We start from the raw sequence: 25,670 nt of genomic DNA on the forward strand, positions 1-25,670 counted from the left end.
TTACTATTCCATTAGATTTCATTTGAGGTAAGAAGACCAAAACACCCTCAATCTCTCCTGCCTCCTATTAGGAGTGGTCACGGATCGGATTTGTGCGATTTGCAGTTCGGTTTTGACCCGCCTGCATTTATGCGGTTTGGAAAAAAGTCAACCTCCAACCGCCCGTAGTGCGGTTCGCGGTTTGCGGGCGGTTTGGACTTTTTTTAAAAAAAAATTTATTTTTGAGTTTTTTTTTTTCCATTTCGTAAATATTTATTTTTGGTCATTTTCCCCCAATTTTCTAAAATATTCCAACATTAATAATTAATTAATTAAAACTTATAAAATTAAAAACACAACAAAATCAATTCCTAACACAAACAAATATTTCAAGCTTATAAAATTCCAATTCCATACATCACAGTGCTGTTCAATGACAGAAACAAATGTTAGGCTAAGCAGTACTCATAATGCAGATCAAAAAAAAAAAAAAAAAATTAGGATTGAGATTTTAGGTATGGTTCTCCCAATGATACATTCAAAATGAATGAATGAACAATTTTATAGGGGATGCTAAAAATTCTTATAATATAGAAACTCAATCCATAAATCTTTAGTTATAAATAAATACTAACACATTACATTTTTGAATATTACACAAATTTTACATGATTCATAAAGCTGTTACATGATTCATTGACAAGCCTAAGGCATCATTCTTTTCCAAGATAACTTATATATATATATATATATACTTTCTATAAAAAAAACTTGTGTATATATATATATATCCAAGAGAAAAAATGAAAAAAAGAAAGAAAGAAAGAACAAGAAGAAGAAAATATTGTATCTCTTCATCAATTATGATTCTTAGCATTTTTACTGATTCATGTTTCAGATAAGAGCTTATGAAAATTGTTTCTAATGCATTAGGGTTTGGTTTGCTTGGTCAAAACAAAAATATTTGGGATAAATCATATATGAATGGTCCAGGTTAAAATAAATAAATAAAAATAAATATTCTAAGTGCGAGTGGGTTGTGGTAGGTGCAGTTCAAACCTGCAATCCATCCGCAACCCGAAAAATTGCTATATTCCAAATCGCACCCTACCTTATTGTATTTGCGAAACCGCCCATACGTGTGTAGGTCGGGTCGGGTCGGATAGTGCGGGGTGCATAACCCTATGGCCAGCCCTACCCCCTATTACTGTTGATATTTAATGTTGATTGCCATTATTGTTACCCAAAAAACAACCTAAGAGGGGGTGAATTAGGTTTCCACAAATTAAAATTAATAATACCCCAATAAAATTAACTACTAGTACAACAAATTATTAACAAGCATAATGATGAACTTAGCAGTAAATGATCAAGAAAAATAACAATAAAATATAACTAATATACAGGGTAAATCAAATGATTAACACGTGAATATTAGATAGCTATAGCAGTAGTAGAAAAGTAAAGAGATTGGGGAAGAGGAGATGAACAGTTTTATAGTGGTTCGGCTTCAACCAAGCCTACATCCACTCTTCAAGTTTTACTTGAGATTTTCCACTATCTTCTAGTTCAACAGGGGTGCTAGCAACCTCTTTACAAATGGAGCAATCCTCCATGGATTTTACACAGCCTTCGTAAGTCCAAACCCTTGCAAATCTTAGGTGATTCACAATCACTCTCAAGATTTCAAGAACACAGTGTTTGCAACACTTTTACAAGATGAAATGGTATTTTTGCTTTTAAAGAAAGCTTATAATAAATATCTCTCAAAGATAGATATATAAAATGGAGTTTTGATTTTTCTGTAAATCTTATACAGGAAAGATGAGCTTAATGCTATAAGGCTCAGTGTATAATTTCTAAGAGATGATGTAAACAAAAATTGAAGAACATTTCTCAGAGAATTTTTCAGAGAATAGATGTGAGTGATTATAGATCAAAGAATATTTTCTGATTTTTTGTCACTTGTTTACATTAGAGGCTTTGGTATATATAATGAAACTTATAGTCGTTTATAGCCGTTATATTCATTTGAATTTATAGCCGTTTATAGCCGTTGCACTCTATCATTACTAATTTGAATATCTTTCACTCTATCATTACTAATTTGAATACTTCCACTTGAACCTTTTGAACTGCTGCTGTGCTGGGCTGTTTGAACCTCTATTTTTGGGCTGTTTGAACTCCTAATTTAATCAAATATTAAATACATTCTAACAACATTTAGGATAAAGGTTTAGGTGAGAAATAATGTGACAAAATAAATTTTGATTCTATTTTTCTCTTTCAAATAAATTAAAACATAATTAAATAAATCATCAAAATAAATTTTGGATTCTATTTTTCTTTTTCAAATAAATTAAAATATAATTAAATAAATCATCAAAATAAATAAGTTTAACAATTATGTTTTGGTAGTTCTCACGCATCAGGATATTGACTGTCATTATATTCATATTAATTTCAAATGAATTTTTATTATTGTATTGTCAATTACATGATGTGAATATTCACATCATGTAATTAAAATGAATATTCACATCATTATATTTACATTAATTTAAAATGAATTTTTGTCATTGTGTTGTCAATTACATGATGTGAATATTCATACTAAAACATACGAATGTGACGTTCATTACTACATTAGATGAGAGAAAATGTTCACATGTTGTGAACGTTCACATCACTATATGTTGTGAATAAGAATGTGTTGTCAATTAAAAATTTAATGAACATTATTTTTAATGTGTTATCAATTAAAAAAAAGAAAGTTCACATGTTGTGAACGTTCACATCACTACATTAGATGGGAGTGAATTTTTCAGAAAGGTGTTGTGAATGTTCACATCAGATGAGAGATAATGTTCACATTATTTTAAATGTGTTGTCAATTAAAAATATATTCACATTAGATGAGAGAGAATGTTCACATTATTTTTAATATGTTGTCAATTTAAAATATATTCACATTATATAATAATATAAAATAATAAGATCAATGCTATTTAATTCGTGTGTGAAATTTCCTATGTCTTAGTCCTTTCCCTTCTCTCTCCTCCCCCAACATTAAATATAAGGGTATAATAGTCTGAGAAAATAGTGTAAATTAAGAAAAAAGACTTTATAGAATAAAAGTATAAATACATGGGATTAAGTGGGTTAAAAAATTCATTCATGGACTTTTTGGATTAGAACACTTCTAAGTGGGATTTATCAATACAAATCCCTTTAAAGTTCTTTTAAAAGGATAAGGGTAATTATCTATAGAATTTTTATTTATCTTCTACACTAGATACATGCTTACCTTAATATCTAATATTTTATGTCAGATTTCATTTATAATTTATAATTAATTGTTTTTAAGTTTTTCGCTAAGTTCTTTTTATTAATTAATTAATGTATTATTTTGTTCTATTACTATTTGTAAAGAAGTGTTATTATTTAAACTATCCAATTTTATTTCTTCAGTATATCTAATATTCATATAATCTTGATAAAATTGAAAAATCAGACTCTAATATTAATTTAAGTATACAACGAAATAAAATATTTTTTAAAGACAAAATAAAAATTTTAAAAATTTTCTATAAGAAAATCTTAATTGGAGAGGCTTTTTTTACTAATTTATAATATGAATGAGCATATATTTTATTTTTGTAATCTTTTTAGGAATTAAATAGGTTTGAATTAAATATTTTAGGAACTTAGATTCATTCAATAGTTTAAGAATTAAATAAACTTTGACTTATATACTTTAAGGACTAAATAGATTCAATTGATAGTTTAGGAACTAAATAGACAATTTGATGATAGTTATGGGGTAAAAAATATAATAAACCCTTAAAAAAAATCATTATAATTAAAAATAAAAAATTAATAATTAAATATTTTAAAATAATATTATAATAAAAAAAATTATAATTAAATATTTTCAAATAATATCATAATTAAAAAAAATAATAATTATAACTAAAAAAAAAAAAATCACGTAAGTAAAGATACATATGTATAATTGAATTCTTCCTCCATCGAGAGGCGGTGTTGAACTATTGGGCTACTTGTAGGCAAGGAGTCTGATTTGGACTGGAATTGTGTTCGTGAGCCCCAGACCGCAGGGTACAGTTTATAACTAACCTCCCTTTAAATTTGACAAAAAAATATAATTAGTTTCATATATTTTATATAATTAATTATATATATATTTTTGAGATTTTAATTTATATAACAATTAGGTGGGAAATTTTTTTTAAGGTCCATGATATTAAGATTTTATAGGATAAATGACATACAATATTTTCATAGTGGTTAGGGTTTCTCAATATTTTTTCAGAAAAATTTCGATTCAAAGAAATTTCGATGGTTTGCCGTTTTTTTTTTTTTTTTTTTTTCTCTGTGTTTCGAAATTTCTCTGAGTTAAAATTTCTCTATATTTTAAACAATTTTTTCTAGTTTGCTCACAATTTTCTATGTTTTGATCAAACTAGAGAAAATTAAACTAGTCTACTGATATATGTAACCAGAGAAAATTAAAACCCGGAAAAAATTGAACTAGTCAACTGATATATGTAACTAGAGAAAATTAAAACTTAGAGAAAATTAAAATTCAGAGAAAATTGAACAAGTCTACTGATATATGTAGACTAGTATTGTTACCTAAGCATCATCGCCACAGTAATGGCCATATGTTATCATTAATCCAAACATTAACCTTAAGATGCCAGAACCTCTCTTCTATCTCTTCTTCTTCTTCTACTACAACCCTTCTTATTGAACTCGAGCCTATATTTACTTCCGCAAGTCCTTTGCACCTGCAACTATTGCTAACCTCGGCCCTTGTTTTGACTTCTTGACTTGTGATCGACAGAATCAGTGACTTTGTTACCCTCCAAGTTAACCCTAGGTCCACACAGGCCACATCTCCATATCCCACATCGATGGTGTGGCCGATTCCTCCAACAACCTTACCAAAGACCCCTTTCTTAATTGCGTTGGTATTGCTGCAATCGCCATCCTCAAGATGCTTAACGTTAGATCGGTCGGCCTCTCTCTCTCCTTTTCTGAAGCCTTGCCTTTGGGCAACTAAGAAGAACATAACAGAGGAGAGAAGAACATAATAGAGGAAAAATGAGAGGTTTGGTGCGAGAAGAGAGATGATAGAGAATGAGAGAGTAGATGTTATATATGGGTTTACGTGAAGGACATTAGAGTGCAAAAAAAAAAATTATTGTAAACCTCTCCCATTACTAGAAGTTGGAGAGGGATGTTAGACCAATTTTCTCAATTGTATATTTATTTTTATTTATTTCAGTATTTGTTTGTTATCTGCATTAGTTTCGGTCACTTTATCCTCTTATTAGAAGGGAGGCCAGTGTAATTATATTAAAAGTGTTAGGCCAATTGTATTTTTTTAAAAAATTTCAGGGACTTATTGTAATCTTTTCATTTTTGTCACATTTGTCTATAAAAAATAAATGACAAGTATTTTTTTAAAAAATAGTCAATTAATTTTTTTGAAAACAAACGTAATAAAATAAAATATTACGATCATTTAATGATCTAATTTATTTATATATATATATATATATATATATCCTACAAAATAAACAGTTTAGATAATCAAAATGAATTTCATGATAAGTCCCCATAGGACTCTCAAATGTTCTCAAATTTATAAACACAACCCAATTAAATTAGGAATTACGTGTTGAGAGTCATTACTAACTCTTATCACTCTCTAGAATATTCTTTCTAGACTATTCTAGAAGTTTCCATATGAATCTAGAATACTCTAGAAGACCTAGAAGATTTTGAAAAGGCTTAGAGAAATCCGGAAAATTCTAGAATATCCTAGAAGGTTCTGGAACATTAAAGAAGTTTGGAGAAAACTAGAGAAATCTAGAAAGTTCCGGAAGGTTCTATAATATTTTAGAGAAGAATAGAAAGCTCAAATATGTACTAGAGTAATCTAGATTGTTCTAGAGTCTAAGGAATGTATGAATGTATTCTAGAAAATTCTTTAACTAGTATAAATATGAAATGAGTGCATGTACTAAGTAATTAGACAATTGGACAATTGAGTAAAAGAAGAGTGAGTCCAAAGTGAGTGGTCAAACATTACAAGAGTGATCTAGTGTGAGGTCTCAAGGTCTTGTGTGAGGAAGACACAAAGTGTGAGTGGTTGGATGTATGTGTAAGTGGATAAGTAAAGTGCATTAATGAGTGATTGTGTACAACAGTTTTGTGTACTAGAGTGTTATCAATAAATGTTCTATTTTTGGGTTCACTAGTGTGTCAAACTCAACATTAAGCGCATATACTTATCTAATCATTTAATATTGATGCATTACCTTTGTCCTCGTGAGTTTGCAGAACAATTTTGGGAGACCAATCCGATGATGAGTCATGTTTTGCAATGGGGTCGATATCAAAGTTTCTTGGAATGGGTTTGTCACATAATGAATGGAGATGAGGCAAATTTGGGTTTGTTTATTGCACTCTGTTGGGGTCTATGGACAAACTGAAACTAAGCTATTTTTTGTGACCGACAGATGGGTATCGAACATACTATGGGTATGGTGTTCAAGCTATCCGGTTGGAAAGGGATTTGATGTTTGTTATTAAGGCTATCAATGATGAATCGAATTCCTTATCAAGGTGTGGAGATATCTTGCAATAGGTTGTTTTGAAATGTAAACATTTTCTTAATTTTAAGGCTACTCATGTGAATAGAAAGGATAACATGTTGACTCATGAGTTAGCTAGGAGGGCAAGGCATAGTAGCAATATGCAAGTGTGGATGGAAGAAGTTCCATCTCAATTATTAGTGCTTGTAGCCAGCGAGGCTGTTGTCTTGGTGTAGTCTTGTTTCTTTTTATTACACCATCTAAAAAAAAAAAAGTAGTCACCTAATGTAAAATCATAATTACCTGGACACCCTTCATTAAGATTAATGTCATTATATAATTTTGACAAAACTTTAATTTGTAAAAAAAAAATTGAACAAAAATAAAGTCTTCAAAATCAATGTTCATGCTTGATCACCAAAAAAATGAAAATAGAATTAGAAATTCCCAATACTATCCGTCCCCCAATTGCTCTTTACAGTCTCTCCATTGAGACTTTCACCTACCAATTCGACACTCAGTCATGGAACCTGGAAGAGATATAGCTTTTGGTTGTGGAAATAAAAATCAAGGCTTTTCTAGGGATGAATCCTTGATGCTGGTATTTTGGGAATGAGCCAATCTCTTCTTTTTTTCATAAACTAATTAGGCAATCGAGTCATGAACCGTTTTTCTTATTGCTTTTCGGCATTTACTTCTCCTACGAAAACTTCATTTTTAAGATTTGGAAATGACATTGTTAGAAGTGGAACAAGAAATATACAAGAAATCTCATTTCTGCCATGCCCAATGGATAATACGTACACATTGAATTTAATCGATATAAGCATTGGAGGATATCGACTTGGATTCAAATTGAGAACTTTTGTTGGAGGCTGCATTATTGACAAGGGATTTACAGTCAGTTCTATTAGAAAACAAGCTTATAATGTTGTTTTAAATGCATTTATCAGACAGTTTAGTCAATTTAAACCCAAAAGAGTTTATAACTAACTTCTTTGTTATGGTTTGCCAAGAGGGTTCAATAATTTTCCAAACATGACTTTCCATTTTCAAGGCGTTGATCATGAAGTCGCAAAAACGAACTTGTTTTTTTATTGACAATGACTCTTTTTGTCTAGCAACTGTAGGTAGACAATATGAGACAGTCTTTGGAACATATGAACAACATAATGTTCTATTTATTTTTGATCTTATATTCTCATGAGTTCATAGCATTTCACCATCTTTGGTCTCAATCATTTTATGAGAAGAAAACTTATTACTTGTTAGGGTTGATTGTAGTGACTTGATAGTATCTGCATTTAACATTTTAAAACAAAATATCTATTAAAATAATATTTTAAAAATTACATGTGTTTCATGTCAATCTCTATAATTCTTAAAAAGATACATTAAGATAATAAGTTGGATTTTCTTTCATTAATAGACTTTATCTGGTCATTTAATTTAGGGGTAGATATCGATCCGTTGGTTAACCGAACCCAGGTTTGAGAAGATTGTTTGCCTATAGGACCAGATTATATCAATATTGTCAGCCCAATATAATAATAGCTTGGGCTTGAAATTTATATTTTCAACCTGGCCAGCTATTAAATAAATAAATAAATTAATAAATCATAATATATTAAAAAAATTTAGGGGATCTAGATTTTATCTTTATTGATTTTATTGAAACTCATATTTATAGTGATATGTAGGGGTGTACGCGGTGCGGTTCGGGCAATTTGAGAGTAAAATTATAAACTAAATGGCGGATTAGCGGATTGGCAAATTACGGTTTGAGCGGTTTGCGGTGGATTGAAAAATATTTTAACCAACTATTAAGCCTTTGCATAATATATAACACTAATTTGTAATAAATTTCACATATATAACACAAATTTTTTATATATATGACACAAACTAATTTTACATAATATTTTTCAAATACGTAACTACTAATTTGTAATAAATTTAATATATTAAATATCTCTCACACTCATTTTTACTTTGATATTTCATTATAGATTAAAATATATATACGTATTAACTATAGCGGAACGGAACGGTTTTGAAGGTGGATTATAAAATTTAAAACTTAAACTGCGATTAGCGGATAAAGTGGATACGGATTGATGCGGATCGGTGCGGTTTTAGCGACATTTTGCACAACTCTAGTGATATGTGATTGAATTTATTTAAGAAATTTTCAATTTATATACAAAATCTTTCAATTTATAATTATGTCAACATATTTATTTAACAAATATAATATGTGATTGAATTTAATTATGGAATGTTTTAAATTTTTTTTTTTTTTTAACACATATAACCCAATATTGAGCTTAGAATTTATAATTAAATTTGGGATCAGATTTGGACAGATATAGAAGCCCAATGTTAGAGTTGGACCAAAATTAAATAGACCCAAAACTTGTTATTATGTAGTGTCCGAGCCGATGAATATCTACTAGTTCAATTCTAGTAGCAATCTAGTGAGATTGGCTTATTTAATGCAAGAAGCGGCCGATGAAAAATAACCCCAAAACCAGCAATAATTTGTTTGGTTTCGTTTTTTTGAAAACAGTTTTTAGAAAATTCTACTTTTTTATTTTTCGTGTTTTTTTGTTTTTAATGAATTTTTTTAATATTTTAAACAATTTTTTTAATTTTTAGATATACCTAACATAAATATATGTAAAAAGTAAAAAATTTATGAAAAAAACCTTTTAAAAATTCATTAAATACCAAAAATACAAAAAAAATACGAGAATTCAGTACATTTTTTTATATTTTTATGTATTTATTAATTTTTTAAAATATTTTTTTACAAATTTTTTACTTTTTAGATACATCTAAGTAAGGTGCATCTAAAAAACTAAAAAAAATGTTTAAAATTTAAAAAATATTCACTAAAAACAAAAAAGCACGAGAAACAAAAAATTCAATTTTCAAAAACCTCAAATCAAACACACTAAATGAGTTTCCGTTACCTGGTTACCCGGGTCTCTCGGGTGAGAACTAAGTATCCCAATCGACTAGACTACAATAGATTTGTTAATATCATACATAATTAAATATTAATAATATATAAATATTTAGTAAAATTACATAACCCAAGGTTTCAAATTCTTTATTTTAAAACAATTTGTACCTCCTCTTATTAATCCATTGCCATCGCTTCATCCCTTTTCCGTATCTACTATTACTTCTCCCCCTTAACACACAGAAAATGGTTAAATATTGGAATGCCCAAAACTAGCAACATTTTTTTAACTAATAAATTATTTTAACATATCTTCTAATTTAAAATAAATAACCTTATTAATGTGTCTTATGATCTTATCCTAAAGGGTTGTTTGCTTCATGGAATTGAGGTGTGGGATTAGATTCCATATCCAATAAATTTACTAATTCATCATTTGATTAGTTTAGTAAAGGTCGGACTAATAATTAAATACACATCATTTCTAGCTAAATAGTTCAGAAACTATTTATTTAAGACTAACTGTCCATTGTATTATAATTTGCCCTTATTTAATCCGTCTAAATAAACAATCTCTAAGGGTATATGTTATGAAACTTGAAATGTTTATACAAATTTTTTAAACATACATTGGAAAAACAAAGCAAACAAAGTTAAACTCTTTCCCTAGACAATCCTATCATATCATATACATCAAAGGCTTCTAATTTCAACTGGTGATTCATTCACCACCAGAATTTCCTCCGGTTGACCCGCTCCCAACTTGGCTAGTGCATCAATGCATAAGTTCCCTTTTTGTAGACATGTTACATGGTGCACTCACATTCTCGCATGATGATCTTGGTGTCCTCCACTCGCCGTGCATTTTTATACATTTTTAATGCATGCAATTTTATGCACAAAGTACAAGTACACTTCTGTAAGTGTTTTTAAAATAAATTTCAAATCAGTGATAAAAACTTGTCAACATTAATAAGTGAAATTATAATCTTTTTCATAATTTTGTAATTTTTTTGGTTTTACCACTAACTCACAATTTTTCCTATTTTAAATTTCTTCACATGTTCCATAAAGAGGCATGTTTACAATATCCAAAAATAAATTAATACAAACCCATCAAATTATTCTATATTATTTTTGCATTTAAATATCATTCCTCAAAATTAGCTTTCCTATCCAGTTATCTTCCTTTAAAAGGAAAGATGTGTTACTATCATTTGGGTTGTCTTACCATGCAAAGATATAAATCATATCGAAATTATTTGACATAACTTCTGTTTACAACCTGAAAATGTGGATAAAATCCAAGAGAAAGAAAAAATAAGTTTCACTAAACACGCCGTTGTCCAAATGATTAAGAATTTTCCGCTGAACCCAGATGTTTGGAAAGGGATTTACTAAGTAATCTTGGTCACATCGTTGCCGAGTTCCATAGTCAAAAATGTAATCAAATCTAAAAGAACTAAAAAGTACTCAATTTATGAGCTAGTAAATTCAACTGTACAGAAAATGAATGTCTTGTTCCAAGTAGGGACCAAAAGATAATAATAATAATAATAATAATAATTATAAAGTACTGCTTCAAGCAAGTATCCAAGACAGCCTCCGACAAAAATGTGTTCGGTATTCATGGCCACATCATCTCGTGACTTTGTAACCCTGCATTTAAAATAAAATACAAAACATTGATTAGATCAATGCAACAAAAAGATTACAAAATAAAATAATTAAAAAAAAAAAACTACAAAAAGAATGAAGTTCCAAGTTTTGAGTTCTTGTAATCTTTTATTTTTTTGGATAGGGAGTTCTTGTACTCTTAATTCAATAAAATTGAAAAATGAACCTTACAATTCATTAAAAAATTCATAAAGAAAAAAAACATTTGGGGGGACTAACAAGGCAAAGATACAGAACACACACATACCTTAACCCTTTTCAATAGCTCCTTAGCAGCAGGATCATTCTTGAAATGATCACGGACAAGCTGCAGAGTACGAGGAATGTTAAGTCATAACGATGATAATAAAATGGACAAAAAGTAGTCTGCCATTGCCCGGTGTACTAGAATAAGAAAAACCATGATCAATCTCTACAGAAACAGGTGACATTTATTTCCGGGCCAGGGAAACTGATTCCTCACAATCTAAGACACAACGACACAAATCAATTTGGCAATTTGATTTTTGCACATACAAGAGAACCACAATTAGCCTACTCATCGAGGATGATTACTGCAGTCCATAGATGTTGTATACTTCCATGCCAATTTCAAGAGGAATACTTTGAAAGATTTCAAAAGAAATGCAGGTAGTATTAGCGAGTATTATTACTTTCTTGTTTAATGCTGGTAACAAACAAATAAATTATCACATCAAATGCATGATTTTCCAACTTCCTTGTTTAATGTTGGTATTCGTAACGAACAAATCAATTATTACATTAAATGCATGATTTTCCATAAGATTACAAGCTATGTTACATGGACTCTTCAAAATAAATCAAATACCTATGTCGGACAACCAACACTTAGACAAAGGTGTGGAACGTGTCCAATACTCTTCATTGGACAATTCTTATATATTTATATTTAACACTAACATTATATGTATGTATTATTGTATAATTGCTATAAAATGTGTCAAATGCATTTTTGAATCTCACATAGTTGATTAAAAATATAAAAATATGACTATTTTTTGCCGAGTCTGCATACTCTTAAATTTGAGGTTTGATAGGTCCAACATCAAATATAGACCCACACCCGACACTCGTACCCAAGTCCATGTAACATAGGTTACAAAACAATAATGGAAATAGATAAGAGATGGGCCAATTGAGTAGAAAAAAGGTATGAAGGGGTGAATCAACCCCAAATACTTCAAATCCAGATCTGGAAATGATACAAAAGATCTACAATAAACAAAGCAACAAAAATCATGGATTCAAGATTAACTTTTAATTGAGGACTAAAACCAGAGCGACCAAATCACCAAAACTGGCAATATGAAACGCAAGTCAGAGAGGAAAGAGCAGATCAGAGAAGAAAGAAAACCTGCAATATTTTATTTAATGCTTTTGATAGAGCAGGTTTCAGATCACCAGGATGCAATTGCCCGCTTTCAAAGTCTGCAACTAGTTATTCAATATTGTTGAAGGTCCTGAATTTCAAATGCGCACACACATACAAAGACAAGACCATCAACAAAGAGCAATTATGGTTGAGATTTGAGAAGAAATAGAATCATGACACACCAGACAAACACAACAATCTGGCAATTTCAAAGAATTACAATGCTTTGATAGGTAAGTCTCAGAAAGCAGTGGCAGTGGTATCAATGCTGAAATAGGATCATAGACTACTTGCATGAATATATGAATGAAATCAAAGAGAGAAGAATAGTTGACAATATCATCAGAAGTCAAAGATAACTCACTTTTCACCACCATTGTCAGGGCCACGTTCAACTTTGAATTCATGAAACCATGGGAAGATAATGTATTTAGGCCATGTTTGTTTGGGCGGACTGGATTAGCATTCCCATGACTAATAGTCCTGGGACTACGAATTCGTTGGATTATGTATCCTATCTTAACTAATAGTCAAGTTTAAAATAATTAGTTCGTATTTCAATTGTTTAACCAAATATCGGATTAATAATTTTATTGGACTATTAGTCCCATCCCAAGCTCATGTCCACCCAAACAAACATGGCCTTAAGGTATTCTAGGCATGGGTTCCCTTCAACTACCATCGGAGGGCAATACGCCTTCTTTATCTTCAAATTTACTTCAGCCTGCCCCAATAATTACATGTTACAATACTTTTATACAATGAACATGCACCAAAAAGTAAAAATAAGTCAAATTCCAAATGTGGCTTTAAGTTACAGGTCAGTTCAACACTGAATTCAGTATTCATTAACAAATACTGTAAAAAAATGTGACTCCTTAACATTCCCTTTGTGTAGCACAGTATAATACCTCTTCATCCTCCATAAAGATGGAAGACGATGGATCACTTTTTGACATCTTCTCTTGCCTTTGCTGCAAACCAGGAAGCATGTCTGCATGTCACAGTAACCAAGAAAAACTAACATCTGATGACGAGGAATATGAACTCAAGTAAAGTAAGAAGAATCATTATAGGGGCATACGGTGAGACAATATGATAGGCTTGTTTTTCCTCTTAATGTCATCACAATACTCTCTCGCAAGGACATTCACTTTCTGCTGATCCATGCCCAGTTGACAGATATCAGCCTATTGAGATTAACAGATTGTTTATTAATTTGTATTATCAAATTGCTCAATCAACACACCTATCAAAGTCACCTATAAATCTATGATCAATTGATAATTATTATTTATATGTACAACTAAACCAACGGAGTATCTTACAAGTAAATTACAATGATACAGATACTTTAGCAAGAAAGTTTATAGTTGTCTCTACAGTCCATGCTAATGGAAGTAATGAGAGTTCACATTCATACGAGTACCACAAGATGCATATACAAACTTACCAAAATAGAGCTTTTATTTTCCTTACTTCAAAAGAAATCATAGGAAACAAATCACACATGTGAACCCAAAAACAAAGATACAAATTAATTATTCCTTATTGGTCTCGCTCCAATCTTTTTGCAACAAGCCCTAAACAAGTTACTTCCTCTGTCCCAAAATCATGGTCTCTTTTGGAGAATCTAACTTTTTTTGATAGTACAATTATTATATTTAAAAAATATTAATCTTTCAAAATTACCTTTTGATAGTATATTTTTGAGAATATCAGTTGTCATAATTGTACTTCTTGTGTTATTAATGGATTTAAAAGAAGGGCAAAATAGAAAATTCATATTATTTTATTCCTTGATTTTTTAAAATGGACTAATATTTTGTGACAATGAAATATGAAATAAGGGACTAATATTTTGTGACGGAAGGAGTAATTACTATTCTCTTTGTAATCCACTCCCGGTCTCCCTTACCAATTGCATTACAATAGAAAAAAAAAAAAACTATATCGCTTACCTGCAAAGATGACAAAACCTAGGCATCCAAGAAGAATACAACCATATACCACAATGTGAGTTGACGAAGATGTCATTACAATCACCTCAGCATAAGAACATTTTAATAGAATTAAAACATTATCACTCCTTGAGTCCTACAAGTTTGTACAATTGAATGAGGTGAACACAGATCTTGCAACCATGGGTAGCTAGTTGAGAAGAAGAGGTGAATGGGATAGGGGCACGAGGTTGGTTGGATTTCTTCCATAGCCAAATTTAAATATTAAACAAAGTTTTTGAAGGCAATTGCGTAAAATGAAGTGTTTTACCCCTTGTGAGGAATAAGCATCTCAAATTCTGAAGTTTTTATATTTAGTTTCGCAAATAAATAGAATATTTTAAAGTAGTAAAAAAGTTAAAAATTAAATATAAATGTATAAATACATACTCTTCTCACCGAGTTGTCGAACATTTAACAGCAAAGAAAGAAGCTTGCTATCATTGAAGGTGAAATTATTCAACTTCTCACTCAAACCTTAGCTTAGTGCCTTTTTCTTTTTGCTGATCATTTACTTGATTTTTCTCATGGGGTATTGTTACAAAAGAGGTTATTCTTGTTATGTTTAAACATGTATACACTAAGTTTAGCAATAGTCCAAGGCAAGCTCTCCATATGCATATTTCTCCAATGTTTATAAGCAAAAGACGTACAAGGCGCACTTGACGTTCACACACCAAACTGTGATGCACAAGCCTTTGAAGAGTAATTGAGGCCAGGCTCAATAATGACTTTTAAAACTTCGGTACTGAAAAGTGCTTGAATCAGCAGCCCAAAGTAAATAAACACATGATCCATAAGAAGTGAAGGTACTTAAGAAAAAATATATCAGTACATTGCATGCATGGGTAGAAAATTTGGGCTCCCATTAACTCATCCTGCTGACTGCGACCCATAATCTGGACACACCTGCAAAGGATCTAATGTTTAGTTGTGCTAGATTGAATCCCTATCCATGAGAGTAATTCCAATCTGAAATCTACCTCGTTAACCTAGGAAGCGTGTTCTTTCTTGCAATGTCCATTACAAGAGGCCAGTACTCATGTGCCCGGAGGTTAATTTCTTCCGATGACCATAAAAATTCCACTTTATCTCCTTGGAGATTTAACCCTACAGCTTTCCAAATCTCAATCATGTACTGTCCAACAGTTTGAATTCTTTTTAAATCACCACCCATTTTGTTGTTCAAAAATGCAAACCAATCTGCAATCCAAATCTTTACTTTGAAACCAGCAAAAGTCAATTTGTTGACACTAATAATCTTCATAATACCCTGTTCAAAAATAAAATGAAAATGAGATCACAACCAATCAATGAAACTTGTTACCACAGTTTGGAAAAGCAACAATTGAAATAAAATTTTAAACTTACTACCACAACAATCAATCTTTTCTAAACACTAGTCAACAAATAAATACACAGTTCAACAGACTGCCGAGAAAAACCTAGGATTAAGAAAATTGATGCACTACCACTCAAATAATTTTAAACCAGTTTAGTTCAATGATCTTGTCAATAAGTTGAAGATTTAACCCACAAAAAAAATAAAAAAACAAGAACTTTCTAAGGACAAAGTGGTTAGCTACACATGAACTACACAGTAAAAAATGAGCTTCAAATTACAGTATAACTTGTGAAAATCACAAATCTTCGAAAAGGTAAGTGCATTTTGATAAATTTCTGAAGAACAGACCTGGGCAATGTGCATTCGACCGGAGGGTTCAAACCCATCGTAGCAAACAGGTTTGGGCTTCTTGGTGAGAAGGTTTAGCAACTCATCCTCTTGAATACACTCTTCCCCAACACTTCTCACGATCTTAAACTTCTCTTCAACACTCATCACCCTATCACAAACAATTCACCAATTGAACTTTCAATTTCACAATCACACACACACCTCTACACATTCTATTATACAAAACAAACATAGATATATATATACACACACACACACAAGTATAGGGACTTACTCGGATGTGGAATTTGAGGAATTGGAGGCGGAGACTTGATCGGAGACGAAATCGAGAGAGATTCCATGGTCTGGGAGGTCGGAGTTTGGGGAACCATGAGAGGCTCTCCTCTATCTAGGGTTTGATTTTTTGTTGGTTTGGCGATGGAGGGTACAAAAGAAACAAAACTCCATATACAGAAGCAACAAACAAACAAAAGCATAGCAGCAGCAGCAGCACAACAGCAGAACAGCAGCAGCAGCAGAATAGCATCATGTGTGAACTGATCAACAAAAACAGCAACATATAAAATAACAAAAACCCATTAAAATAGTTTCACAAATTCTCCAAAATGTCATCTTATGTAACAAAATTCCAATATTTCATTTCCCTTTCCACAAATTCTAAGCAAACAAATAGAGATAAAATTTTGAATAGCAGCAAAAGAAAATAAATAAATAAATAAATAAAATCAAACCCATCATCAATATATCAGAGTAACAAAAACCCATTAAAATAGTTTCTCCAATTGACCAAAATCTCATCTTATCTAACAAAATTCCAAACTTTCATCTCTTCCCACAAATTCTAAGTATCCAAACAGAGATAAAAAATCAAATCAAATGCATCAATATATGCAGAACACATTACCAATATCTATAAGTAAACAAAAGATCAAATCAAACCCATTAATATATGCATATATATAATCAACAGAACTGAAAATAAGTAAACAAACAGAGATAAAATTTTGAATAGCAGCAGCAAAAGAAATAAAATCAAACCCATCATCAATACATCAAGTCAATAAAAAATAAATACATATGATATAGATGTTAATGGGTTACATTTTGAGATAAGATGGAAACTAACAAACAGTGTCACCGAGAGAGAGAGAGAGAGAGCTCACCGATCTGAGATGAAACCACAAGAACAGGGGGAGAGAACTCAGTCTGAGAAAGAGAGGATAGAGAGTGAGTACCGAGAGAGAGAGAGAGAGAGAGAGAGAGAGATGAAAGGCGTGTGTGATATGTTGAATTAGGGGTTAGGGTTTATATTTTATATGGAATAAAAGGTGTGTGATACGTTGAATTAGGGGTTAGGGTTTATATTTTATATGGAATTTAGGAATGGCAACGGGGTGGGTCGGGGCCGGGGATCACACTCCCCGTCCCCGATCCCCGATGGCAGAAATGTCCCCGTCCTTGACCCCGATCCCCGACGGGGAGCCTATCACCGCCCCCACTCCTGCCTCCTAACGGGGATCGGGTTTCCTCGACCCCGAAACTTCCCCGTCCAAAAAAAAAAAAAAAAAACCAACAATACAGTGTACAACTTACAGATCAAATACAACATCAAATACAAAAAATATATATATATATCATCAACAAATCAACATAGCAACAGATCAAAGGCAGATTGGAGGCAGATCTACCCCCATAGAAACAGATCGGAGGTAGATCCACCGCCGTAGAAACTGATCGAAGCCTGTGGTCTGTGGTCTGTGGTCGGAGGTAGATCGAAGTCTGTGATCGAAGTCTGTGGCAGATCAACACAGAAAGTCGATCGAAGTCTGTGATCGGAGGTAGATCGAAGTCTGTGTACGTTGCAGTCACGGATGGGCGAAGTGGACTACGGGGAGGAGGAGAAGAGGCGAGGAAGGACGGTGGTGAAGGCGAGGAGGGGAGGAGGCGATGGAATGGAGGGTTGGACCTTCGCTTCTTTCTCATCTCTCAGTCATACAGAGAGTCACACAGAGAGTAGAGGGGGGAGAAGAATGAGAGAGAGAGAGAGAGAGAAAGAGAGAGAGTGGTTGAGATAAAATAATAACCTAGCCACTAATTTCTAAACATATATATCTATATACACACGGGACTGAGACATATATATCTATATACACACGGGGATTGATCGGGGCATGCTTGGGCCGGGCCTCGGGGCCGGGGTCGGGCTGGGACTGAAACATGTATCCCCGTCCCCGGCCCGAAAATTATCGGGGATTTTTTTTTTATCACCATCCCCGGCCCGTCGGGGGTATTTTTCGGGGAATAACCTTTATATTCGGGATCGGGGGGTCGGGTTCCCATCGGGCCGGCTGCAAATTGCCATCCCTAATGGAATTATACGGAATAAGAGGCATGTGATACATTCAAACAGGGGTCAGGGTTTATATTTTATATGGAATAAGAAATGATATTATATGGGAGGGTGCATAGTATAAATATAGATTATTTATATACGGTCTGGATCGGTTCTGTCACGCCCCAAAATTTGGACAATTAAATATTAAATTAGGACTAAACCCCAATCAATATTCCATCATCCAAGTCCTAGGGGTGAAACAAAAAACTAAAACGCCAACTAAACCATCCACCATAATCTCATTACTAACAAATACCTCAACATTAAGTGTCAACAACTAGTCAAAACAACTTAAATAAAGTACGGTTACGAACCATTCTAAATTATTCCAATACTAAAGTCATAAAGAGAATAATAAATACATAGACTAATATCAATCCTAAGCTCAATAAAACAAAAGAAGTCCAAACGGCAGGTCCAACACTATCGTAAATCCACGTCACCACCGTAGCCCCAACTAATCCTGCAAATGAAGCTCAGCTGCGCTCAAACAGAATGCACCCGAGTTGTCAAGAGACAAAACGGGTCAGTATACAGGTATACTGGTATGAGTACAAGAATTGACACCCACGTGTCCACTAGACACAAACAAATAGTACATTATTTCTTGTTACGGAACAAGACAAGTAGTTCCAACCGTACCGAGACGAATGGGTAGTTTCTCGAGATACGGCGGCATTTAGTTTCTTGTCCGTACACCATTAAATGTGCAGAATAATGTTTAAGAGAAAACCTTGATCTAAAAATCTCGACGGAATTCAATCGAAAAGTTTGAAAGCTGAAAACGAACAAAAACTGCTCTAAGATGATTTTTTTCGAAAAAATTCAAAACATGAAAAATGTGTAGAATAATGTTTTACTTCATTTTACGCGAAACCAATAAAAATGAGCTCATTTCGTGGGTTAAAACAGCCTATAAAATCTGCATTACCAAAATAAATCAAACCGACAATAACCAAGGTCATCCAATTATAAGTTCTAATCGATCTTTTTAATAAAAGGTTACAACACAAAAGTTGTCCAAAATCACGTATACACACCTCTGCTTAAATTTCATAATTTATTGAGGTCGATTACTATTTTTCAAGATGTACAAATCAATAAACTCATAATTAAATTTTTGTACCTTAACTCCACCACTTCGGCCCTCCCCTTCCGGCCTACACATATGTCCCATATGCCTCCCGTATACCTAACACCGCTCCGAAGCCAAACTTGCACGGGGATATCCCCGGATGGTTAGCATATACGTACGCGCACAAATCAAAGCACTCGTCTACTCATGAGAACGAGGCAACAATATATATATACACAACATCTCACACATGAGAATAAACATAACAATGCCGAGCCTAAGGCATTCAAATAAATCTCATAATTTTCACATTTTTTATACACTCTTTCTCACCATCACTCAAATAAAACAACAATCCATGGAGTCATGGTGGAATATAAGGAATTTATCTATAGGTTCTTAATTAATTTTAATTTCATATGACCATGAGTGTAATTACAACCATAAAATAAATCCATATAAAAATCCTAAACATGGCATACACAACTAATCAAAATAATTAAAATCCATCCATTATCTACATGCAAATACAAAACCAATCCAACATCAAATAAAAATAAATAAATAAAAATAACGAATCAATCCATCCTCTAACAAATATCTATGGATTCTAAGTTTATTTTAATTTTATATAATCATGAGTGTGATTACAATCATAAAATCAATTCATATAAAAGCCCTTAACTTTGCATATACCACTAATCAAAATAATTAAAATCAATCAATCATTTAAAAATCCTAAACCTTACATAAACAACTAATCAAAATAATTAAAATCAATCTATCATCTATAAACCCTAAACCTTACATACACAACTAAACAAAATAATTAAAATTAATCAATCATCTGAAAAACCTAAACTTTACGTACACAACTAATCAAAGTAATTAAAATCAATCAATTATCTAAAAACCCTAAACTTTACATACACCACTAATCAGAATAATTAAAATCAATATATCATCTTTATGTAAATACAAAATCAAACTAACATCAGATAAATAAAAACAACGAATTAAACATAAATAAAAGAAAGTGGGTTTTGTACTCACAATACTTTATTGAAGATCAAAGAATATTTAGAAACTACTTGAGTCACCAAAACAAAACTCTAATATTTCCTTTTCTTCCCTCTCCTCTTTTTTCTTTGCTGCCGCCCATTTCTTTGTCTTCTTTGATTTCTCTCTCTCTCACAACTTGGTCTCTCTCTTTTCCTTTTGATCTCCTCAACCTAGTTGAATACTTCTATGTTATTATATATATAATAACTTAAGAGCTAGTACAACCTAATAATCTTATACTATAAACCTAAATCTCAATATATAATAGCTTAATAAACTATAATATGCAGTAAATTTATTAATTATAACATTAAATGCTTTAAATATCACATTAAACCTTATGTAACCACCAAATTAGTAATTACATCATTAGATCCATTAAATATCACATTAAATCTCATGTAACCACCCAATTAATAATTACAATATTAAATCCATTAAATATCATATTAACTCTCATGTGACCACACAATTAATAAAGTCAAAAATAAAATAAGATAATAATAACCATAATAATAATAATAAATAATGACTAAAGAAAATTAGGGTCACTATAGGTTCTAATCTGGAACGGTGGAGTTTAATTCGAAACCGATCTGTGAATTACGGATTTTTAAATTTTTTATTCAGAACTGAACCACGGATTCAAAAATATCAATCCAAACCTACCGAATTTAATTGGACCAGATCGAATTACGAATTATACGTATTCCTTACTCAGTCCTACCTAAAATATAAAAATAGTGTCACGACCCGAACCCGCCCCCATGGGTTAAGGACGTAACCAGCCAGTAATCCTAAGATTACCTACGGCCTTAAACCAAAACAGACTTAACACATAAGAGTAAAGGGGGCCAAAAGGAAAGCAAAATTTAAAACTTTGTCCATAGAGCTGTGCTTACATGGCACATCAAAACAAACCATACATATGTACGTTAATAACTCACAACAGAAACATAATGACATAGGTTCTGTACAGACAGGATCATCCAAAACTAAGTCAACCCATAAAAACTATAAGCAGACATATACAAAAAACTTCGCCAACATGACAACATAGAACAAAATGACAAAAAGGCGAAGGTGGGTCTCGTGCGTGAGACACAAGGGCTGACTTTCCCAAAACCTCTGTTGTTCCACAATGACTTCACTGGGGCTGGGTTTGGACTTCTCTGGGCTCACCTACAAATACATGAATGAGCGTGAGCGATAGCCCAGTGAATAATATCAAATAAAGAATATATATTGGAACAATATACATCAAACGGCCTTGGGCCCAATTTATATTTTAACTAGTATATACATACATAGACACATGTAAGTTAAGTAACTGAGGTTCCAAACACATCATACGGCCTCGGGCCCAATTCATTCGTTTCATTGTCAAACTATTACTCGTGTCAAACTGGCCTTCAGGCCTATTTACACTTTCGTGTCGAAACGACCCCTGGCCCATTCATTCATGTCTTGTCAAAACGACCTTTGATCCATTCATTTATGTCAAAACGGCCTTCGGCCTAATCATTTATGTCAAAACGGCCTTTGGCCCATTCATTTCTATCGAAATGACCTTCGGTCCATTCATTTTTATCAAAACGACCTTCGGTCCGTTCATTTATGTCAAAACAACCTTCGGTCTATTCATTTATGCCAAAACGACCTTCGACCCAATCATTTATGTCAAAACGGCCTTCGGCCCAATCATTTATGTCAAAACGGCCTTCGGCCCATTCATTTCTATCGAAATGACCTTCGGTCCATTCATTTTTGTCAAAACGACCTTCGGTCCATTCGTTTACGTCAAAACGGCCTTCGGCCCATACATTCGTGTCAAAACGGCCTTTGGCCCACTCATTCATTTCAAAACAACCTTAGGTTCATTTATTTCTATCAAAACGACCTCGGGTCCATTTATTCATATCGAAACGACCTTTGGTCCATTCGCCCGTTCATTTCAGACTTTTGTCCACAATCCCAATTAGCAACTCATAAAGCTTATAAGGGAATAAACAGTTGGACATTGCTAAGCTTTCAAATATCGATATTACTCACCGTGATCGGCTTGTGGATTCGCCCTGGAGCTTGACCCTACACATTCCATGAACACAAAAGGGGTCACTAACAGTTCAATCCGTTCTTTGATTCACATATTCCTCTTTAGGCTTTATTCTTATCTCATTAACTCATTTACAATGCTTAACACATGCTTAAGAGCGCTTACAAGTGAAAGAGAACGGAAAACGAAACACAGAACGAGCATACAAAATTTCAGAGAATAGGGTCCCCGCTCGAGCGTGGACTTCCCCGCTCGAGCGAACCCTATAGGCCTGCAAAAGTGCTGGTTGCATCAAAAATACGCTCGAGCGTGAAATAGGACGCTCGAGCGGACGGCTTGTCAAAATAGCTCCCACGCTCGAGCGTTAATTACCCCGCTCAAGCGGACATCAAGTCTGCAAAAAGTACTGGGAGCACGCATTTCCCGCTCGAGCGTCAGGTTCCCCGCTCAAGCGGACCTCAAAATTCTGGAAAACCCAGAACTGTGTTCTTGAGCTCCAATTCGATTTTCAACCAACAAAACATGCATGTTATGGCTCAAATCTCAAATATAATTATACTAACATGATGTAAACCTTAAATCACAACCCAATGAAGCTCAATTCATAAATAATTCACATGTATACCCCAAAATATGTCAAACTCATCACCAACATGCTCAAATTCAAACATTCAAGACTTACTCTCCCATAATTTGTACATGCATGTGGGAGATGCTCACCATTCTCAACTTAGATAGCACAAATGATGATTATAACATGAGCTTCAATTAAAATTGTACATGGATTATACATTTTCATGCTCAAACATGCAAATTCAAAGTACTTTCTTACATGCATGCACATAATGGCCTCCAATTCAACAAAACCAATTCAATTTTCTTATAATCAGCTAACTCATGTTCTTGGCCATTAATAAATCTTGAATTTATAATTTACAAACTAAAATCCATGAGTTCACTTACCCAAGAGTTCAATCTCCCAAACTATAACAAAATCTTGGGCTTAATCTTGAAGTTCCCCAAATCTTGAGCCAAAATCACCCAAATTCTCTCCCTCTCTCTCTCTAACAGCCGGCCCTCTCTTTTCTTTTCTTAGAGTTTGATCAGCCTAAATCATCTAAGGGAGAGAAATGAGGTGTAATGGTAAAACACAACAAATCCCACTAAGTCAATATAATAAGAATAAAATAATTGGGTACCAATTCATCACTTGACTCAGCTTAATCTGGTCCGAATCAATTTTTCAATTAAATTTCACCGTAGGCTCTAAAAATTATGCCAGTCACAATGGCGAAATCAATTCCGGGTTCTGTGGCCGGTAAGGCCCTCAATTCAATTTCTAAAAAAGATTATTCAAACAAATATTCCTACGGTGAACAGATAGAACTTCAAAATCACATATATTCACATAATTGGCACACAAAATTATATCAAACACATAATCATATTTAAATTAAGGACCGATTAGCATATTACAGAACATGGGTATCACAGTCTTCCCCCCTTTAGGAAGTTTGGTCTTCCAAACTTAATTTACCTTTAGCTAAAAACAATTCGGAATACCTTCTTATTCAATGGTTCCAATCCTTTTGATAGTTAGCTGCTTAGTCTCAAAATCGAGCAACACTCTGCTCTTAATCAGTCAAAGACTCAACTTTTCCTCCATACAAGACTTGTATGGTGTCATACAAATCTAGAGTGTAAGCTGCGGTTGTAAGTAAAGTCTGCCAACAATGGATAGATCTTTCGAATTCCCTGAAAAATCTACTACATAAATTTGGAGTATTTCTCCCAAAATCCAAAAAGTTCTTTCTGATTATGTGTTAATTTGCGGACGGAAAGCAGCGCCGTATCACAATTCAGTCCTCATTGCCTCTTGAAGACTTGTCAAAATTCAAACACCTCTTAGGATTCCTGTCTAAAACAATAGATATTGGGACCCCATGCAAACAAGCAACCTTATCGATGTAACAGCGGCTAATCTACAAGCATTATACAAAAATTTCACAGGGAGGAAACGAGCAATTTAGTAATCCTTCATACAATAACCCAAATGGGACTTACACCTTGAGTACTTAAGGTAGCCCCATAATGAAATTCATAGTCACATATCCCTAATTCCATTCCGAAATAGAGGGAGGTCGAAGTAGCCCCGTCTATACCTGATGTTCAACTTCGACTTATAGATACCGAAATTATTTAGACACAAATTCAACAATTTCCTTCTTCACAATAGGTCGCCAACATTTTTATTTCAAATGCCAACTAACCTTACCATAGGAGTTTGGTCCATTTCATTGTCACAAAAGTTCAATTCATTCTTCAATAATTCTGTAACTCACAGTCCGATTCGGTATTTAGTTCAGTAGTTCATCACAGTTAATCAAGGTCAATCAAACGTCTTCAAGAATTTAAAGTGGATCCAGACACTGATTCCCGAGTCAATAAGATAACAACGAAACAATCGACCATACAATGTACATAGTCCGTATATCCCCATAATACTGATTGTAAGATATAATAACATCGAAGCAGTCAATTTCTAACACAATACACGTGTTCTCAATTCATTCAACAGGTTACGGTCTACAATTCAGTTCAATATTCAATTTCCTGCTCCATCGAGTCTTTTCACACTATTTCATAGTCGCCAAAGCAGAAGGCAATTCATATACTAATCCCCATGATGTCAAAGATAATATCAAAACAGTCAGTCACATGTTAGACCCAATTTACACATCCT

General features: G+C 32.9%; 1 pseudogene across 1 annotated transcript in view; it reads right to left on the minus strand.

The window, feature by feature from the left end:
• Nucleotides 1–10,894: 10,894 nt before the first annotated feature.
• The window catches only part of LOC114285305 (tyrosine--tRNA ligase 1, cytoplasmic-like), a 226,879-nt pseudogene continuing 212,103 nt past the window's right edge, over nt 10,895–25,670 (minus strand). Inside the window, exons 13-23 of the transcript XR_014339219.1 lie at nt 16,337–16,478; nt 15,627–15,916; nt 15,411–15,552; nt 14,605–14,622; nt 13,728–13,833; nt 13,555–13,637; nt 13,297–13,367; nt 13,008–13,082; nt 12,626–12,731; nt 11,498–11,557; nt 10,895–11,232 (exon numbers count right to left, since the gene is read on the minus strand). The product of XR_014339219.1 is annotated as a tyrosine--tRNA ligase 1, cytoplasmic-like (transcript). The remainder of the gene's footprint in view (nt 11,233–11,497; nt 11,558–12,625; nt 12,732–13,007; nt 13,083–13,296; nt 13,368–13,554; nt 13,638–13,727; nt 13,834–14,604; nt 14,623–15,410; nt 15,553–15,626; nt 15,917–16,336; nt 16,479–25,670) is intronic.

The sequence above is a fragment of the Camellia sinensis genome, chromosome 8 (genome assembly GCF_055761805.1).
Source record: "Camellia sinensis isolate YWXY chromosome 8, ASM5576180v1, whole genome shotgun sequence".
NCBI classification, from domain to species: domain Eukaryota; kingdom Viridiplantae; phylum Streptophyta; class Magnoliopsida; order Ericales; family Theaceae; genus Camellia; species Camellia sinensis.